Source organism: Pan paniscus, chromosome 13 (assembly GCF_029289425.2).
Source record: "Pan paniscus chromosome 13, NHGRI_mPanPan1-v2.0_pri, whole genome shotgun sequence".
In the NCBI taxonomy this organism is placed as follows: domain Eukaryota; kingdom Metazoa; phylum Chordata; class Mammalia; order Primates; family Hominidae; genus Pan; species Pan paniscus.
Window position 1 is genome coordinate 82,881,670 of NC_073262.2, and position 20,430 is coordinate 82,902,099.

The 20,430-nt window shown below is 39.6% G+C and overlaps 1 pseudogene; it reads left to right on the forward strand.

Annotated features, from left to right (window-relative positions):
• The first annotated feature begins 289 nt into the window (after nt 1-289).
• On the forward strand, nt 290-1,642 carry LOC129397235 (uncharacterized; annotated as a pseudogene).
• Nucleotides 1,643-20,430: the final 18,788 nt, after the last annotated feature.

Sequence of the window (20,430 nt, forward strand, 5' to 3'; positions counted from 1 at the left end):
TTGATGGGGTAGCTGGGTTGTTATGAAATACTCAGGAATACAGCCCAGCTCTAGGACTCACCCCTGAGTGCAAGGGCAATGTTGGGCATGCTGGTAAAAGATCACTATAATCCAGCAGCCCAGACCCCTTTCTTTGTGGTCAAGAAAGGCAGGAAAACAGGTGCCAGGACTGCTACATTGGTAAGCGTAACTAATCCGATAAGCAGAGGTCCATGGGTGGTTACGCACCCTGGAAAGGAATAAGCATTAGGGCCATAGAGGACGCTCTAGGACTAATGCTCATCGGAAAATGACTAGGGGTGCTGGCATCCCTATGTTCTTTTTTCAGATGGGAAATGTTCCTCCCAAGGATGTTCCTCCCAAGGCCCCTAAGATGTATTCTGGAGAATTTGGCCCAGTCAGTGTGTATGTACCTTTTTTCCCTCTCAGACGTGAAGCAAATTAAAGTAGACCTAGGTAAATTCTCAGGTAACCCTGATGGCTATATTGATGTTTTACAAGGATTAGGACAATCCTTCGATCTGACATGGGGAGATATAATATTACTGCTAGATCAGACACTAACCCCAAATGAGAGAAGTGCCAGTGTAACTGCAGCCTGAGAGTTTGGCGATCTCTGGTATCTCAGTCAGGTCAATGATAGGATGACAACAGCGGAAAGAGAACAATTCCCCACAGGACAGCAGGCAGTCCCCAGTGTAGACCCTCACTGGGATGCAGAATCAGAACATGGAGATTGGTGCTGCAGACATTTGATAACTTATGTGCTAGAAGGACTGAGGAAAACTAGGATGAAGCCTATAAATTATTCAGTGATGTCCACTATAACACAGGGAAAGGAAGAAAATCCTACTGCCTTTCTGGAGAGACAAAGGGAGGCATTGAGGAAGCATACCTCTCTATCACCTGACTCTATTGAAGGCCAACTAATCTTAAAGGATAAGTTTATCACTCAGTCAGCTGCAGACATTAAAAAAAAAAAAAAACTTCAAAAGTCCGCCTTAGGCCTGAAGCAAAACTTAGAAACCCTGTTGAACTTGGCAACCTCAGTTTTTTATAATAGAGACCAGGAGAAGCAGGCAGAATTGGACAAATGGGATAAAAAAAAAAAAAGGGCACCGCTTTAGTCATGGCCCTTAAGCAAGCAGACTTTGGAGACTCTGGAAAAGGGAAAGGCTGGGCAAATCAAATGCCTAATAGGGCTTGCTTCCAGTGTGGTCTACAAGGACACTTTAAAAAAGATTGTCCAAATAGAAATAAGCTGCTCTCTCGTCCATGCCCCTTATGTCAAGGGAATCACTGGAAGGCTCACTCCCCCAGGCAATGAAGGTCCTCTGAGTCAGAAGTCACTAACCAGATGATCCAGCAGCAGGACTGAGGGTGCCCAGAGCAAGCACCAGCCCATGTCATCACCCTCACAGAGCCCTGGGTATGCTTGATCATTGAAGGCCAGGAGGTTAACTGTCTCCTGGACACCAGCATGCCCTTCTCAGTCTTACTCTACTGGCCTGGACAACTGTCCTCCAGATCTGTCACTATCTGAGGGGTCCTAGGACAGGCAGTCACTAGATACTTCTCCCAGCCACTAAGTTGTGACTGGGGAACTTTAGTCTTTTCACATGCCTTTCTAATTATGCCTGAAACCCCCACTCCTTTGTTAGGGAGAGACATCCTAGCAAAAGCAGGGGACATTATACACCTGAACATAGAAGAAGGAACACACGTTTTTTGTCCCCTACTTGAGGAAGGAATTAATCCTGAAGTCTGGGCAACAGAAGGACAATATGGACTGTGGGAAAGAGAGTTTCTGGGGTGCCAGTTGAGTTGGTCTCCCCTGTGTGGGACACCCATGGGAAGCCAAGGGTGGCCTCTGTGGAGAAAAGTCTCCTTATTGCCTGCATGTCTTTATGCCCTGAGAGCATCACTGCTCAGTGGCATTCCACAGGTTGCTCAAGGAGATAACACTCCCTTGAAGCAGTGGAGTATAATCAAACATCTTGGCTCCTCCTGAAACCTGCTCCCACCCATTTCAGTCCCAATAAGTTAAAGATCTAAAGTAGTTTAGACACATGCCTTTGCTCAAGGAAATTCACAGAAACCCCACTGCTATACATCTTATCAAATGACTGATGAGTTCTCCTTCACTGATTAATCCTTTTCCTCATCCTTTCCTCCCCCTCCCATCTGCCCTAAGAACAAAGAGCTTGTAAACCAATAAATTGGGTGGAGCCCAAGAGTTCTGGGCCGTGAGCAAGCCTCCAAAGCTCCGGTTCCCTGGACATGCCTTTTAAACGCTTATTCTGTCTCTTTCTAACTCCTTTGTCTCTGCCAGACTCCGGGTACCCGCTGGGTGGTGTGGGGCTGGTTTCCCCAATAATGGATGAGTGAAGAATGCCTATCCTGTTCAAGTTAAGCTAAAGTATTCTGCCTCCTTTCCCTACCAAAGGCAGTACCCCCTTAGACCCGAGGCCCAACAAGGACTCCAAAAGATTAAGGACTTAAAAGCCCAAGGCCTAGTAAAACCATGCAATAGCCCCTGCAGTACTCCACTTTTAGGAGTACAGAAACCAAACAGACAGTGGAGGTTAGTGCAAGATCTCAGGATTATCAATGAGGCTGTTGTCCCTCTATACTCAGCTGTACCTAACCCTTATACTCTGCTTTCCCAAATACGAGAGGAAGCAGAGTGGTTAACAGTCCTGGACCTTAAGGATGCCTTTTTCTGTATCCCTGTACATCCTGACTCTCAATTCTTGTTTGCCTTTGAGATCCTCTGAACCCAACGTCTCAACTTACCTAGACTGTTTTACCCCAAGCGTTCACAGATAGCCCCCATCTATTTGGCCAGGCATTAGCCCAAGATTTGAGCCAGTTGTCATACTTGGACACTCTTGTCCTTCAGTATGTGGACGATTTACTTTTAGCCACCCGTTCAGAAACCTTGTGCCATCAAACCACCCAAGTGCTCTTAAACTTCCTCGCCACCTGTGACTACAAGGTTTCCAAACCAAAGGCTCAGCTCTGCTTACAGCAGATTAAATACTTAGGGCTAAAATTATCCAAAGGCACCAGGGCCCTCAGTGAGGAACACATCCAGCCTATACTGGCTTGCCCTTATCCCCCAAATCCTACTAACTGTTGTAAGTGCCTCCCTCTGCACTTCAGGCCATACATTTCAATCCCCGTATATTTAACCTCCTTGTTAAGTTTGTCTCTTCCAGAATCAAAGCTGTAAAATTACAAATCGTTCTTCAAATGGAGCCCCAGATGCAGTCCATGACTAAGATCCACCATGGACCCCTGGACCAGCCTGCTAACCCGTGCTCCTATGTTGATGACATCAAAGGCACCCCTCCCGAGGAAATCTCAACTGCATAACCCCTACTATGCCCCAAATTCAGCAGGAAGCTATTAGAATGGTTGTCGGCCAACCTCCCCAACAGCACTTGGGTTTTCCTGTTGAGAATGGGGACTAAGAGACAGGACTAGCTGGATTTCCTATGCTGACTAAGAATTCCTAAGCCTAGCTGGGGAAGGTGACTGCACCCCCCTTTAAACACCGGGCTTGTAACTCAGCTCACACCTGACCAATCAGGTAGTAAAGTGAGCTCACTAAAATACCCATTAGGCTAAAAATAGGAGGTTAAAGAAATAATCAAATCATCTATTGCCTGAGAGCACAGGGGGAGGGACAATGATTGGAGATAAACCCCAGGCATTTGAGCCGGGAGTGGGAAGTTGCCTTTGGGTCCCCTCCCCTTGTATGGGAGCTCTGTTTTCACTCTATAAAATATTGCAACTGCACACTCTTCTGGGACGTGTTTGTTCCAGCTTGAGCTGAGCTTTCGCTCACCGTCCACCACTGCTGTTCACCACTGTTGCAGACCCACCATTGACTTCCACCCCTCCGGATCTGTCACGGTGTCTGCTGAGCTTCTGATGTAGGAGGTGCCCATTGCCATTCCTGTCCAGGCTAGAGGCTCACTATTGTTCCTGTGTGGCTAAGTACCTGGGTTCATCCTAATCAAGCTGAACAGTAGTCACTGGGTTCCACGGTTCTCTTCCATGACCCATGGCTTCTAATAGAGCTATAACACTCACCACATGGCCCAAGGTTCCATTCCTTGGAATCTGTGAGGCCAAGAATCCCAGGTCGGAGAACAAAAGGCCTGCTGCCATCTTAGGAGTGGCCACCACCATCTTGAGAGCAGCCCACCACCATCTTGGGAGCTCTAAGAATAAAGACCCACCTGTAACAAAATCAGCTGCCAGTGAATATAAAGCAGGCAGAAAAATGTGAAAAGAGAGACTGGCCTAGCCTCTCAACCTACATCTTTCTCCTGTGCTGGATGCTTCCTGCCCTTGAACATTGACTCTAGGTTCTTGAGTTTTGGAACTTCACTGGCCTCCTTGCTCCCCAGCCTGCAGACAGCCTATTGCGGGACCCTGTGATCATGTGAGTTAATGTTTAATAAACTCCCCTGTATAATACATATATTCCATTAGTTCTGTCCCTGTAGAGAATTCTAATACCCCTTCCTTCCTTTCTCCCTCCCTCCCTTCTTTTCTTCTTTTCTTCCTTTCTTACTTTCTCTTTTCTTCTTGTTGAGACAGGGTCCCAGCATGATGTTCAGGCTGGTCACAAACTCCTGGGCTCAAGAGATCTGCCCTCCTTGGCCTCCCAAAGTGCTGGGATTATAGTTGTGAGCTGCAATGACTGACCCACAATCATTTTCTAAGCAACCTCCATCAATTTTTGTGTGCCTAATAATGGGCTAGCTTCTAGGAAAATTAAATAAGACAATGTACCTGTAATCAAAGAGCTTATAGTATATGGAGGAGAAATATTATAAGTCAATTATTATAGTGTAATGCATTAAATATTATTTTAGAAGTGGGGGAAGAGAGCAAGGTCAGTGTGTATCACATTGTAGGTACTTAATAATTATATATTGAGTAGAATAAATGTGGATTGAAGGACACATAAATGAATGGGTCTAATTTGACTGTGGATTGATAGAAGGAGCAGGGCTCCTCTCTAAAAAAGAGATGCTTAAAGTAAGCTTCAAAGAATGAAAAAGTATCAGGAGCAGAAGCCTGGAAGTGCACTCAAGGCAGTCAGAACAAGTGTGACAGATACAGAGAAAGCATAAATACCATTGTGTGTTCAGGTAAATGCTTTCAAATTGATGGAGCAAATAATTCATTTTGTGTTATGGCTGAAAACTCAAAACCAGTATTTCTAAAACTGAACTCATGAGTTCTTCCTTAAAATTGTTTATTCTTATCATTCTTTCTCTTGAAAAATAATATCACAAACTAAACAAAAATCTGGATATCACTTTCCTCCTCTAATCTCCCACCTCTATTTAGTTAGTCAGTTTTGCTGCAGATTTTACCTTCTTATTATCTTTTAGGTATCTCTTCCCTCTTTCCAACAAATTCTTCAGCCAGGTCTCATATCCTTATTCCTTCTTTCCTTCATTCATTCAACAAATATTTACCGGGTACCTATTAGTTTACCCATATTGCTAACAAAGTAATATTTCAGATCTATAAATTTGATCATGTCTCTCCTCATGTTTTTAGAAAAAGCCATAAAGACTTAGCTAAAGAATTCAGAGTTTACTCTGCAAGCTAAAGGAATCCATTGAAAGCTGAGAGTGATATGTCTCCATTTGCATTTTAGAAAAACACTAAAAGGACCAAAGATGGGGCCCTGGAGGACAACCCACTGAGGTGATACATGATAGGAGTGGAGCTGGTGACAGATACTAAAATGCAATGGAATTAATATTGGAAGAGCATGGAGTAGCCACAAGAATATGGAGTTTTTAAAGGAGAAAGTTCATAAAGAGATTTTTATCACCTTAACTCTCACCAAGAGAGGGCAGGCTCTCACCAATATCTATCTTTCTTCTTTTGGGGCAGTGAGTGAGGCAATTGGAGAGGTTCCTACCTTAGGAGTTGAAGGTAGAATGTGAGGAGTGTCAGAAAATAATTCCCTTACTCTGCCCAGCTTCTCATCTCATGACACCTTGGCTTGATACTTAAACCTATGGTAAACAGGAGAGAAAAGCTACAATTTGCAAGATCAGTCCTGTTCTCATAATTGTGAATTCACTCCCTGTCACCATCCACCACTCACCATTATCCTCTTTGAACCATGGTGGGCAATTCATATTTTGTTCCCAGAATGATCTGAAATGGGTGAAAAGAAGACTATATTAAAAAATCTATCTACTATTCTGAATTTTAAGTTTTTTTCTATTCTATTCCATATCTCAAATTGTATTTATTCAAAATTTAGAAGGAATTACATATTCAGTCAAATTATAGTATAAAAATGTTCCAGATAGCACAATGCCAGCAGTGAAAACATGACCCAAATATGCAAATTCAGAACACCCTCTAATTATCAAATTGCTAAGGGAAAATTAATACCCAGAATAAATTTGCTTCTAAATTAAATTCCTAAAGAAAACTTAAAATTTATCTCTCCATTATGTCTTATTATGCTGATTTTCAGTTGGGTTGGAGTTTTAAGTCAATGGGAGTTCCTTCAGCAGCTGTAACCTGCAATTTGTTACACTGGGTTCCTTTAAAGGGGCTCAAGAATTGATAGGACACTCTGGATCATCACAATACTTCTTGGTCAGTCATATGATTGAGAAGCAAAAAGTCTGTAGGTGCCACAGCAGCAGTACTAGCAAAATAATATAACCATAGTTTAGAACATAATACTATTCAGGCCCTCACCACAGATGTCAGCCAAGGATCATTTATTTAGTAGCATATGGAGGCTAGATAGAAATAAGAAGATAGAGACATTTTTAGTTTTAGCTTCTCTATGATAGTGGTCAGTTGGCTATCAATAATTTCCACTCTGTAAGTCCAAGGTTTTTATAGCTGCAAAAACAGAAGTCCAATGAAAAGCAGTAACAGTAACTTGTGCTATGTGCTTCTTCAGAATAAACTTTCATATTTTACATTTTTAATTCCCTTTTTATTGGTTAATCTTTTTGATTCCAATGGCATTGTCTCTACCATTTATTTTCCTCTAAGCAGGACTCGACTTGTTTCCATTAGGGTTCATTTAGCAGCACTAAAGAAACACAATGAAGGTGGGCACAAGGAAAGCTCTGTCAGATTTCTTCTACCAACATCCAGGTCATGAAAAGTCTCAACTTCTACAGATCAGGAGATGTTTACTCTAGTCCAGTACTTCATGTTCCAGGCTGAGATGCCTCCCAACAGTGCATGCATGAAAATTCTGCTCTACCTGGTAAAAGTCTTTCCTGGTTCTAGCAATGATCTTACTCATTCTATGTATGACCAAATCCTAGAATATATAACAGTGCCTCTCCAGTTTAAGTTCCTCAAAACTCAGGAAAAAAACATTATGTTTGCACTTATGATCAGATTACCACTTACTCCATTTGAAGGCTTTGAAATGCCCAACATGACTGCTAAGTTGAATGCTTTTTCCTGACTAAACCTTACTGTGGTTCTCAGCTCAAGCACACCACTCAAATTTTTGCTTAAAACTTCACTTTTTCACTGTACTTTTGTGTTTAGCTACATAACCTAAGCCTGTTAACATGAACCCACACTCATGTAGACTTCCAGGAAAAATATAAGCTTCTGCTCACTTCAAGTTTCAAAGAACCAAGAAGCGTTCACTTGTTAAAGCTCTTCATTTCAGCTACATTAGAAAGTTTAATAGATCCATGCCATATTTTGATCTAAAACTTAGTCCTGGATCTATTTTCACAGTTTGCCAGCTGATGCACCTTGTGTTGAGAATTTAGGATGACAACTGTACTTCTCCCTTAGTTTCGGGGATTCTGAATTGAAAAAATAGGAGTCAGATAAAGATCAAAATATCAGCATCATTTGTTGAAAAAGTGGATTGGAAAAACCTGGCCTATATTTGAGGCCAAAATGGGCCCCTTCTTATTTTCTCCTTGAATTATATTACCCTTCCTACTAGCAGGCACAATGGCTGAAAAATTATAGGTTTCACTTTCTCACACTGCCCTGGTGAAAAGCATTCAATAAAGTTTGCAAGCAGGCAACTAGAAAAATAATAAAATAAGAAAGGGCATTTCACACAAGAACAGTGACCTTTATTTCATTAGCTCTGCTTATTAGCAACAAAATGCTTACCAGTATTAGAAAGATTTGGGATATGTTGAGTGAAGACATTGGCAGTTGTTTTTGTCCCAATATTTCCAAAAGTATGAATATTATTATTTTCTGATGTGAGAAGGCATATAAAAGCACAGAGAGGATGATTCCCCCTGCAGAAGAGATGACAATGTTAAATACCACACACAAAAGTCAAAGGAAAGGTCAAGAAAGACGAGAGCAGAAAACCGCTCAGAGAGTCTAACATGGTAGAGCTTATTGGTAATCTTTTAAATATAAGTTTCTGAAATTCTGCAATTCAATGATTCTCAAATGTTATTGTGCTTCAGAATTGCCTGGAGGGCTTGCTAAAACACAAATTTCTGGGCCTCAGCTTCTCAGAGTTTTTGGTCCACCAGTTCTTTGAAAGGAACAGTTGAACTTGCATTTTTAACGTTCCCAGGTGTAATAGTTTGTTTTCACACTGCTATAAAGACATACCTGAGACTGGATAATTTATAAAGAAAAGTGGCTTAATTGACTTACAGTTCTGCATGGCTGGGGAGGCCTCAGGAAACTTACAATCATAGCAGAAGGAGAAGAGGCAGGTGAGAGCACAAGAAAGAGCAGGGAAAACTGCCTTATAAAACCATCAGATCTCATGATAACTCACTCACTATCACAAGAACAACATGGGAGAAAACACACCCATGATCCAATCACCTCCTGCTTGGTCCCTCCTTTGATGGGTGGGGATTATGGAGATTACAAATTGAGATGAGATTTGGGTGGGGACACAGAGCCAAACCATATGACCAGGTAATGTTCATGCTGCTGATCTGGGACCACATTTGGAAAACCACTGCTGTAAAGTATTGAGAGCAAAAGCCAACGTGCAATTATGGAGTAAATGGCCTATGAGAAAGTAGGAGAATGGTATCTTGACTATTCTTTCAAGAAACTTGGCTATGAAGAAAAGTATAGAGATAAATAAATGTTGGGACTAGAGGTTATATGGAGTTGAGGATAGATTTCCATTAAGTCATGCAGATATCTTCATTCTCATGACATTTACTATAATTGAATTGGTTTTGTCACACATTTACAACTGAACACTATTGTAATCTATCTTTTGCAGTGACTATGTGCTGGATATCTTCTATTTGCCCAAGTAGATTCACTCTCTCCATTATTTTACCATGTTCTGCAAGCTCCCTTGTCATCTGGCTTGCTGTTGGGTTTCGTCAATGGGGACCCCGGCAGAAATCAGAGGGAATGAGGAGGATGAGGTTAGAGTATTGTTTCCCTGGCATCCTCCTTGCCAGTTGCCTTGGACTGGCTCTGTTCCATGACAAAAGACCATTGTTCCTCTCAAGGTGGCCATTTCTAAAAGACTCTATTCTTTCAGATTCTGATAACTGTTGTCTCCTTTAGTTCCTATTATTTGTATCCTTTCCATTCCCTAGCCAAACTTTTATTAATTGAATAGTCTTTTATCAGACATTCTTTAGATTATTCTATCTTGAGGATACCACCTAGGAAGCTGAATGATATAAGGCTCACACACGGCATACATGTGTGTGTTCCTGTCACTACCTCATAGATTTTCTTTTGAGTTACAACCCTTCCTCCACTTTCAGTCCATGTAACTCAGGTAGTAATGACAATCCTTCTCCAGATTTAGGAGTGGGCATGTGGTATATTGTAGATTTCCTGCACAGTTCAGCTCAGAGAAGGGCATTTGATGTAATTTCATCCAGTGAAATTCAACCCCTAGACTAGATATAAATGAAAGAGGTCCTTTCCTCTGTGATGGCTAAGCTGGTACTTTGTAAGCTTGGATCTTCCCATGACCTTTATCGTCACTTATGAGAACCTGCCCAGAAATGAAGGACTACAGAGGAAAACAGAAATAAAAAATGAAGAAAAACAGATTTCTAATGATGTCTTTCCAAAACATAGATTCAGCTGAAAGTGGCTACTTCTAAAGTGTTAGTATTTATTTTCATGTAATTTGTAATAGAAATTGCCTTTACTAATTTATTCCTATTTTCTCCCTTGTTCCACGTGTGTGTGTTTCAATTTCCACCTTTTGCCTATCTACACAGCACTGCTTTGAACTTTTTCCAGTTCTCCAGCTTCTTCTTAAATCCATCTTTCTAGACTCCAAAGGTACATTTGTACATATATGATCCCTCTTGAGCAACCTTATAAAAATTGTATGAGAAATAAATTTCACCCTAAGGAAAAAATTGATTTCAAAAAGACTTTGATGATGGAGTAAAAAATACTATATTTGCAGCCTTACCAATACATCTGAGACTTTCAGGTAGAAAAACTTAATTGTTGTGATTTTAAATCTATGGACCCTAAACCACAAAACTGCGTGAAATTTTTACAGAATTACTTCAAACTACCATTTGTTTATACTTTGTACTACAGCTGTGTTTGTTAATCTACCATATATTGAAGTAAAATGATAATAAGCTAAATCGGGCCACAAGACATTTGAGGCATAGAAATCTAAAAAAGCATGGAGCAAAGTAAGAATATTACCTTGGGGGTAACAGATAAAAATTAAGTGTTAAAATAGGCATAGGACCTTGATGCCTTCTGGATTTTGAAGCTAATCGGCAACATTCACTAAGTGCCAGATAAATTGAAATATATATCCTAAGCTCTAGAATTTGATAACACCTTTAAATGTACTTTCCAACTCACTAAAAATGTATTTTTAAAATATGTAAACTACTGCGGTTTGGAATGAAAGAAGAATTCATTCATTTGAAGTGGCTTAAAAAAAGTCTTAGCTCATGTTTATCAAACCTGACAAATACTAAGGAAAATTGTTAATTGTTAATGACTAGATTTTTTTTAAAAAGGAACAAAGGATGAGAAAACAACAATCTAGTCCTGTTCATTTGAAACATATTTTAGCATTTTAAGACATAATTTTTTAAAATGCCAGTTATTTACTCTGCCAAGTACATGGAAAGTCATTAGTAGCTTCTTGTCAAAAAGTGTGTGTTCCTTAATAAGCAATTCCATTTGCAGATATTTGTTAGCAATTGTTTCACAAGCTTTCACCCTTTTGTATTCCATGCCACCCACATCTTGGGGTTTCCCAAGGAACTGACAATGGCTACAGAAGTATTCCTCTACCCTCTCCTTCACCTTGTACCAAGCAGCTGATTTCAGCAACTGCTTGTGATCCCTGGCAGAGGTTAATACATTCATGCTTTGGGACAGCTGGTTCCAGTGGCAAGTGTTTCCTTGGGCTGCTGGAAAAAGAACAGACTCCAGAGGTCTTCTCGATTTTCAACAGCTGTACAGGAGCACAGAGGTCTGCCAGCTCCTGATTTATAAGTCTGCCATTCAGAAAACTCAGTCGGAGCTGCAATTCAATTCTTACCCATAGCATTGTCACCTGTTCTGACAATGGACAGTTGTCAGGAAATTCAGTCAGCAAATTCATAGAGAAAATGTGCTTGGTTTAATACTGTCCCTTTGGAAAACAATGACTTTGCTTACTAAGATTTCTGTGTAATTCAAAATGATGGGGAAGACTTATATACTAAATCTACCTCCTTACTCTAATGGTCCCCATCCTTGGCTGCTCATTTGAATCACTGAGAGCATGAGGAAATATGGATGCCCAAATCCCATTCTCAGAGATTCTTACTTTGATGGCCTGGGAGGGCACCCTAGGCAACAGGATATTCAAAAGCTTCCCAAGTGATTATCATGGCCAGCCAAAGTTGAAAACAATTGCATGAGTCCAACTTGCTCTCTGAAATTGTTTTCAGAACTACCCTCCTGTCTTCTCAATCGAATCCAGAACACACTTCTTTGTCTCACCTGAACTTTAGTTTTACACCTGTTTGGTTCAGTCTCACACACTATTTTAAAATTGTCACCTGGCAGTTCTACAGTATTATGCCTTACTCTGCCCATTAGTATTTCAATTTCTAGCCGTGCTGTGAAGACTTCACTTTTTTTTTTGACAGCTGTCTGCAAGCTAATAATTTCTAAAATAAACAAAGTAAAGGATTATACTATAATTCAGTCTTAATTCCTTTTGTTCTTTCTCTCAATCTTTCTCCTGTATGATTTTCCTGCCCATTGTGACTTGCCCTCTTTCAGGTGGAAGCCTTCAAGGAGATGAGGAACTCAAACAAACACTGGCTTACACATTATATTCATTTTAAGCTAATCTACTTTGGTATATAATAATTCTCAGAAAAAAAGGGAAAGGCTTAAGTCATTAAAAATGCCCTTCAGTACAAGTATAACAGGGAAGATGATCCCTGAGGATGCCTCATGCTCACCTGTAATTTAGGAAAATGAAGCAATGAAAGAAAATGTCTGTGATCTTAAAATATAAGTTTAATAAACAAATACATCTAGTAATTAGGAGTTAATAAAAAGTAATTAGCAAGCAATGTTCTCTTCTTTACTTTTCAGTGCTCTCTTTGGGCCCTGAAAATAAAGTTATAAATAAATGAAACAAGAATGATTTTATTCTAACATCAGTTTGACCTCTTGTTGCTCAATCATCAACAGTGGCTTGTATTCCCTAAGAATGAGTCTTGGAAGATTTAATAGACACTATTCTCTGTATTGCCAAAGTGACATGTAGTTTACTCTAGAATGCTGGGAGCGTATGCCTGTTTTCATCCTTACCCAACAAAAAGGGGAAAAAAATGTAACAATAAGTGCTTTTAGTGTTGAAATTACTTAGATCATATTTTTACAAGTTTGTTTCACAATATCATTTAACACACTACTTCATCGTGCTTCTGTGGGTAGAGCCACAGAATCTCCAAAATAAACATTAATTATATACTAGGCAAGCTTCACAAGAATGTCCCATCTTTATAATTCTAATAAAATCCTCATGAGGTAGGATAATTAAACATATCTTGCAGATAGATAAAGAAACTGAGGCTCAGAGATGTTAAATAACTTGTGTACTGTCACTCAAAGGAAAGTGACCTAGTAGACATTCAAAGCTAGACCAACCTGAGCCCAAGTCATGAGAGATTTTCTGATTCAAGGATGAAATCTTGGATTCCTCGTTTGAGGTGTTACACCAAAGTGCTACACCTTTGTGCTTAAGAGGTTGTACTTTGGAGACAAGACAGATGAGGATATGAATCCTGGGTTCACCAAATCATAGCCCTTATAAATCTCAGCTTTTTCATTTAAAGGATGAGACTGTTACTACCTGTCACATGGTAGCATTGAACACATTGTCAGGATTCAAAAGGCATATGAATAAAACACTCAGCTTGGGCTGGCAAAGGGTAAATATTAAATGATAATAGTGTTATTATTTTTGATGTTAGCATTTGGTGTGTAGAATAAGTTAACCATACTTTTATATTTAAATTGTTTGATAGTCTTACTTTGGGGCTTTACTTACTGTATTTACTGTATTTGGAAATACAGAGAATAATGTCTATTAAATCTTCCAAGACTCATTCTCAGGGAATACTAGCCACTGTTGATGATTGAGCAAAGCAACATGACAGGTCAAACTGACATTAGAAGAAAATAATTCTTGTTTGATTTATTTATATTCATTATGCAACATATATCAATATAGCACCTATGAGGGGTCAGGCATTGTTCTTAGAGCTGAGAATACAGTAGTAAACATACCAGATAAAAATGTCTGCTCTCATGAATCTTACATTTGTGCAATGATTGTCTTGCCTTTCTATTAGCAAAAAGATTCAAATCACCATTAGAGAATTAGCTATTTAAAACAAAGTCCAGCTGATCTTTCCCATTCTATTTGATATCAAGTATTTCAAAGAGATTTCTTAATTTTAGCCATAAAGTATAAATTTCAGGCATGAAAAGATTAAGTGTTGCTAACAGCTATCCCAAATTACCCCATTTAAATTTCTTTGGATTAGAAGAAGTACTAAAAATCAATTAGTACCATATAATGGGGCCTGCATAACTATTTTATTCATTCTCTGTATTTTTTACCTGAAACCATCATGTTTTAAAATACAGAGTCAATTGATTAAGCATGGTACATGCACCTTAATATTAACAGCACATTGAAACACACCTAGTAGTTCAGCCAGGAGCAAGACAAAATGAAAGTTCTTGAAAGCCAACTGCAGTAGTTGATAGAACTCAGATGAAGGTGACATGCCAATTATCTGTTTATTTTTCCATGATCAGAGCAGCAAAAGGCAGAAGGATGTCAGATGGATATAGATTAAAGTAAGGGACTGAAACTCTGAGGGTTAACACCTTCACATTTTTCTTGTTCTTCCTTTGCTTTCTACTTATGTTTCTGTCTTTTTCTTTCTCCTGATGCTGCAGGAATTTGAGTGAAAGAATCTGAACTAGTCTAAAAAATACTGAGGATCCTGTGAAGAAGTTTGGGGAGAAATCCAGGCAGATAAAATAAGATAACATTGTTCTGCGTAGGTTGGAATTACTCAACTTTTTAAAAAGCTCTGAAAATTATTTCAAAATGTAAACTTGCTGGAACAATTTAAACAGCCTCTCAAACTGCCTCATCATTTATGACTCCATTCCATTGAAATCGTCTCTCTAACTTGTACACCAGATTTTCTGGGTTCCCTTTTCTTAGCCTATACTTGTAAGCATAACCATTTTCTATGGCTGTTAACATGTTGCTGATTGATCTTTTTTTTTAATCTATTACTAATATAAGAGAATAATCAAAGCTGTGGGTATACTTTAAGAGGAAGATAAAGGCAGAGAACAACACTTATTACTTAATGTGGGTGTACTTTAAGAGGAAGATAAAGGCAAAGAGAAAAACTCTTAATTAAAAGTAAGTTAATATTTTGTGTTTGAAAATGCACATGCAGTATGATTTTTATTTGCAATGACAGGAAGGATGGTATCAATCAATGGTTGTATTGATTGTGTTAGATATCTTCCATCGCATCTGCAAGTCATCTCTCCCTCTTTTCCCTTATCTGCCCTATGGGACTCTTCTGTATGGACTACTTGCTTTCTGGCTTCTAGGTGGGATTGGCCAATGGGGAGCCTTAATAGGAGATGGATGAGGTCAAGATGTTTATTCTCCTTGTTCTTTCCTTACTCTTTCCTTATAAGGTTGCCTCAGGCTGGCCTTATGAAGGCTTCAAGGGGAGGCCCTCTCAACCCAACTTCTTCCTGTAGTGTTTTGGTAACTACTCTCTTCCCTTGCTCCTTCAGGCCTAGGGATAATGGAGAACCCTGCTCTTGAGTTTCCTCTACCATGCTTACACCTCTTTAAACAGGCCCTGTGGTTTCAGATTCATTCATTCCCTGCCCCATTCTTGCCCTCTCTTGCCTTCCCCTCTTTATTCCTTTCTAGGACATCTCCAGCTTTATTTCAGCATTCACCTTCCCCATTTCCCCCCCATGAAAGGTGATATGCACTGTAGCCTTGCAGCATATATCAGGATTAGTCTAGCAAATCATTTTAATGCTATTTATCTTTCCAATGATTGCTTTATACATGTTCATGTGACCTAGGCCTGGTCCATGAGGCCTGAGGAAAAGACTGCATTCAGAGAGTTTTGGAGGGCTTTTTCTTCCCCCCAAAAAGAGACTTGTTGAAGAAAAATCTTCCTCTTTGAGGCTAGATGCTTTTGTGTTTGTATGTGACTCCCGGAGCTGCAACTATCTTGCAGCCATGAGGAAGACATCTCTGCCATACTGTGCATGAATGAGCAGGAAGGTGGAAAATTCCCAGGTCCATACTGATGCCTTTGTGCCTCTGCACAGACTCGGAACCACCTACCTTGTTATGTGCAACTGTTTGCCCATTATTAACTAAATGACTTACAGTGACTTTTCTGTCATTTTGCAGCTCAAGGCACCCTGAAAGAATTATTTTTCTGAAGAAAGAGATCTAGAATAAAAGTTTGACTTGACAAATACCACTTCAAGTTACTCTTAAAAATTGAAGGAGAAGGCTGGGTGCGGTGGCTCAACGCCTGTAATCCCAGCACCTTGGGAGGCCAAGGTGGGCAGATCACGAGGTCAGGAGATCAAGACCATCCTGGCCAACATGGTGAAACCCCGTCTCTACTAAAATAAAAAAAATTAGCCAGGCATGGTGGCATGCGCCTGTAGTCCCAGCTACTCGGGAGGCTGAGGCAGGGGAATTGCTTGAACCTGGGAGGTGGAGCTTGCAGTGAGCCAAGATCGTGCCACTGCACTCCAGCCTGGTGACAGAGCAAGACTTTGTCTCAAAAAAAAGAAAAAAAAAATTGAAGAAGGAGTGGGAAGGAAATCAGTGATTATAATTCATTTCTTAATTGTGTATATACTCTTATGGCACAGACATAGGTAAGAAAAAAATATCTAACTCTAATTTCTTGGAAAATTATTTTAGACTAATAAGTGAACCTTTAATATGAAGAAATTTCAGTTATTGTACAGTAACAGTAGAAATTATCCAGCAGTGTTGTAGTCAAAGAAAATCAAAGCTCATCTGGTGTCTTAGTCTATTTAGGCTACTATAACAAAGCACTATAAATTGGATGGTTTATAAGTAACAGACATTGACTTCTCACACTTTTGGTGGTTGGAAGTCCAAGATAGGGATGCCAGCATGGTTGGGCTCTGGAAAGGACTCTCTTTTAGGTTGCAGATGGCTGACTTCTTTTTGTATTTTCACTTAGCAAAAGGAAAGGGAATGTGCTAGCTCTCTGACATCTTGCTTTAAGAGCACTAATACTATCTATGAGGGCCCCACCTTTGAGATCTAATTACCTCCCAAAGGCCCTACCTCCTAGTACCATCACATTGAGGTTAACATATCAACTATGAATTTTGGCAGTAGGGGGTAGGGCCACAAATAAATATTCAGTCCATTGCATTTGGTCTTAAAATGTTTAATCATGTATGTCATTGATTTAATCAAAACTGAGATATTTTACAAATAATTATTTCTATAGAAGGAAAAACGATTATGAGTTGCTCCTGACTGACAGACTTAAAACCTTAGTTATGAAAACAATGATCACTTTACTCTCTGGACTATGCATGTTTTCTTTTATCTTGTCTAGAAGCCCTCTCACATTCTCTTGACCCATCAGTTCTATCAGTCTTTCATGATCATCCTCAGGGCCTGCATGCCCCAAGAAGCTTTTCCTGGTCCCTCAAAGGACTGTGCTTTTCCTTTCTTGTAAGACACAGCATGAATTCACTACTTTTATTATTATTATTATTATTATTATTATTATTATACTTTAAGTCCTGGGATACATGTGCAAAATGTGCAGGCTTGTTACATAGGTATACATGTGCCATGTTGGTTTGCTGCACCATCAACCTGTCATCTACATTAGGTATTTCTCCTAATGCTATCCCTCCCCTAGCCCCCAATCTTCCGACAGGTCCCAGCGTGTGATGTTCCCCTCCCTGTGTTCGTGTGTTCTCATTGTTCAACTCCAACTTATGAGTGAGAAGACGTGGTGTTTGGTTTTCTGTTCCTGTGTTAGTTTGCTGAGAACAATGGTTTCCAGCTTCATCCATGTGCCTGCAAAGGACATGAACTCATCCTTTTTGTGGCTGCATAGTATTCCATGGTGTATATGTGCCACATTTTCTTTATCCAGTCTGTCATTGATGGGAATTTGTGTTGGTTCCAAGTCTTTGCTATTGTGAACAGTGCTGCAATAAACATGTGTGCAAGTGTCTTTATAGTAGAATAATTTATAATCCTCTGGGTATATACTCAGTAATGGCATTGCTGGATCAATTGGTATTTCTGGTTCTAGATCCTTGAGGAATTGCCACACTAGGAAGAATCAATATCATGAAAGTGGCCATACTTCCCAAAGTAATTTACAGATTCAATGCTATCCCCATCAAGCTACCATTGACTTTCTTCACAGAATTAGAAAAAACTACTTTAAATTTCATATGGAACCAAAAAAGAGCTCATATAGCCAAGACAATCCTAAGCAAAAAGAACAAAGCTGAAGGCATCACGCTACCTGACTTCAAATTATACTACAAGGCTACAGTAACCAAAACAGCCTGGTACTGGTACCAAAACAGATACATAGACCAATGGAACAGAACAGAGTCCTCAGAAATAACACCACACATCTACAACCATCTGATCTTTGACAAACCTGACAAAAACAAGCAATGGGGAAAAGATTCCCTATTTAATAAATGGTGTTGGGAAAACTGGCCAGCCATATGACAAAACTGAAACTGGACTCCTTCCTTACACCTTATACAAAAATTAAATCAAGATGGATTAAAGACTTAAACGTAAGACCTAAAACCATAAAAACCCTAGAAGAAAACCTAGGCAATACCATCCAATATATAGGCATGGGCAAAGACTTCATGACTAGGAGAATTCACTACTTTTTATAGTTAAGGGCATTTAGACTAACGGACCTAGAGGAATGTTCAGCTTTCTTACTTAAGGATGAAACCCAACGTTTTTAATCTGGCCTAAATATTTTTCTAAGATCTGGCCCCACCAGGTTTACCAGCCTCAGTCTGTCTCACAGTGAGTGGTCTGGCCACTCAGGCCCTTCTTTCAGTTCTTCAAACACCCCTCAGCTTTCACCCTACTCTTCCCCTAGCTGGGGTTCTCTTCTCGGCATGCTCCCCTTCATCATAATAAGTCCTACTCAGCCTTCAGACCCTTGAGAATTGTTAGTTTCCCCATTTGCTTTTCTAGTATTATATGCCTTTTCTGTGGCAGGAATACCTGCCTCAATTGTAGTTTTGTGCACGTGATTATATTGGAAATGTCATCTTTGGTCCTTTGAGAATCTCCTTCTTTGGGTATATTTGGGAAAAGGAGCTTTAACTCCTGGCCATTTTGAATTTGCCCGGGTGGCACTGACTTCACCACACCAAGGGCTCTTCTTTTTTACTCTCAGCAATGCCTGGGATACTACTTGCTTTGCTTCCCCTTGTGGGACTCCGGGACCACTGTCTTTTTCAGTCCTTGCTGCTAGCCTCAGTAGGAGATGATGTGAGGGAGGCCACAATTCCCTTTATTGATCTTTAACTTAATTACCCACAATCTTACTAACAAAAGGCTGTCCACGTGTAATACACTTTATTGAGGAGTTAGGGATTATCAGAGGATATTACAGTATAGGAGAAAAATACCTTGAAACTAGATGTGAAATGTCACTATTACAAAAGTTCAAAGGAAGTAATTTCACATAGGGGTCCTCCTTAGAAGCAGCTTCAATTCTTAATCCTTTTCCCAAGCTTAAGTCTGCTCTACTTCACACCTTGGAGAGTAAGATCTTTTCTTCAGACTATCATGGGACACATTTTGATCCATTTATTCAACTCCTTACTCAGAACTGCTGATCTAGTTCATAACTCTTGCCTCTCTGTCTACAAGGTTTAGCTAAAGGATGCAATTAACCACAGTAAAACATTTCTTAAAATCTGAATTCTGCCTAAAATAAGACTATGGTGGCATTCTATAAGACCATTTAGAGAGTTTTTCATTTTAAGGTAGCTAATCTTAGTAGTCTTTCTACTCCTGTGAAATGAAGATATGTTTCCTTTTTCTCTTAAATCTCCTGGTAGGAACTGTTGGAACATTTACACACATACACACACCTTTTAGAGAAAACAGTAATTTTCATAAACTGCACAGCTTATATTCATATTAAGGAACAAAAATTTTTCTCTAAATCTAACTTAATCTGTGCAGTCTACCATCTCCTCAATGGAGATGAAAGTTCATGTAGCTAGAAGACTCTTTTCCCTTGTTTACTCTCCTGCTTTTATAAATAGATCACACTTAGAAGCTTATCAATGTGAAACAGGGCCCGTTATTGTGCCTTTCCAAACAACAAAGCTATCTACTCTTTAGGACAAGCAAACAAACATAGAAGCTTTGCAATGACAGTTTTTCATGTACCTTGTGTCAACTTAAATTCCTGAGAAGGGTGCTCACAGGCCTGTGTAATCTAGGTATTTATCTTTTTCCCTATCTAGGACATACTCCAATCAAGAGTCTGGGAGGGAGATGGCTATTTTATTTGCACATAGGATAAAACTACTTAATATGTGTCTTTTGTGCTAAAAATTTAAGTTCCTAAAGCCATAAATGGTAGCTGTTTTATTCGTGACTTAGCCCTTGGGGCTACCACAGTAGCATACCTCAATAAGTACATATGAGATGAAGAAATGGAGGAGTAAAAGAAAAAAGATTGGACCTACGAGGGACATTAGAGATCCTTCTAAATGGGGATACAAAGACACAGAGAGGTTGAGCAACTTGATTTACATCACACAGGTAGTGAGTGG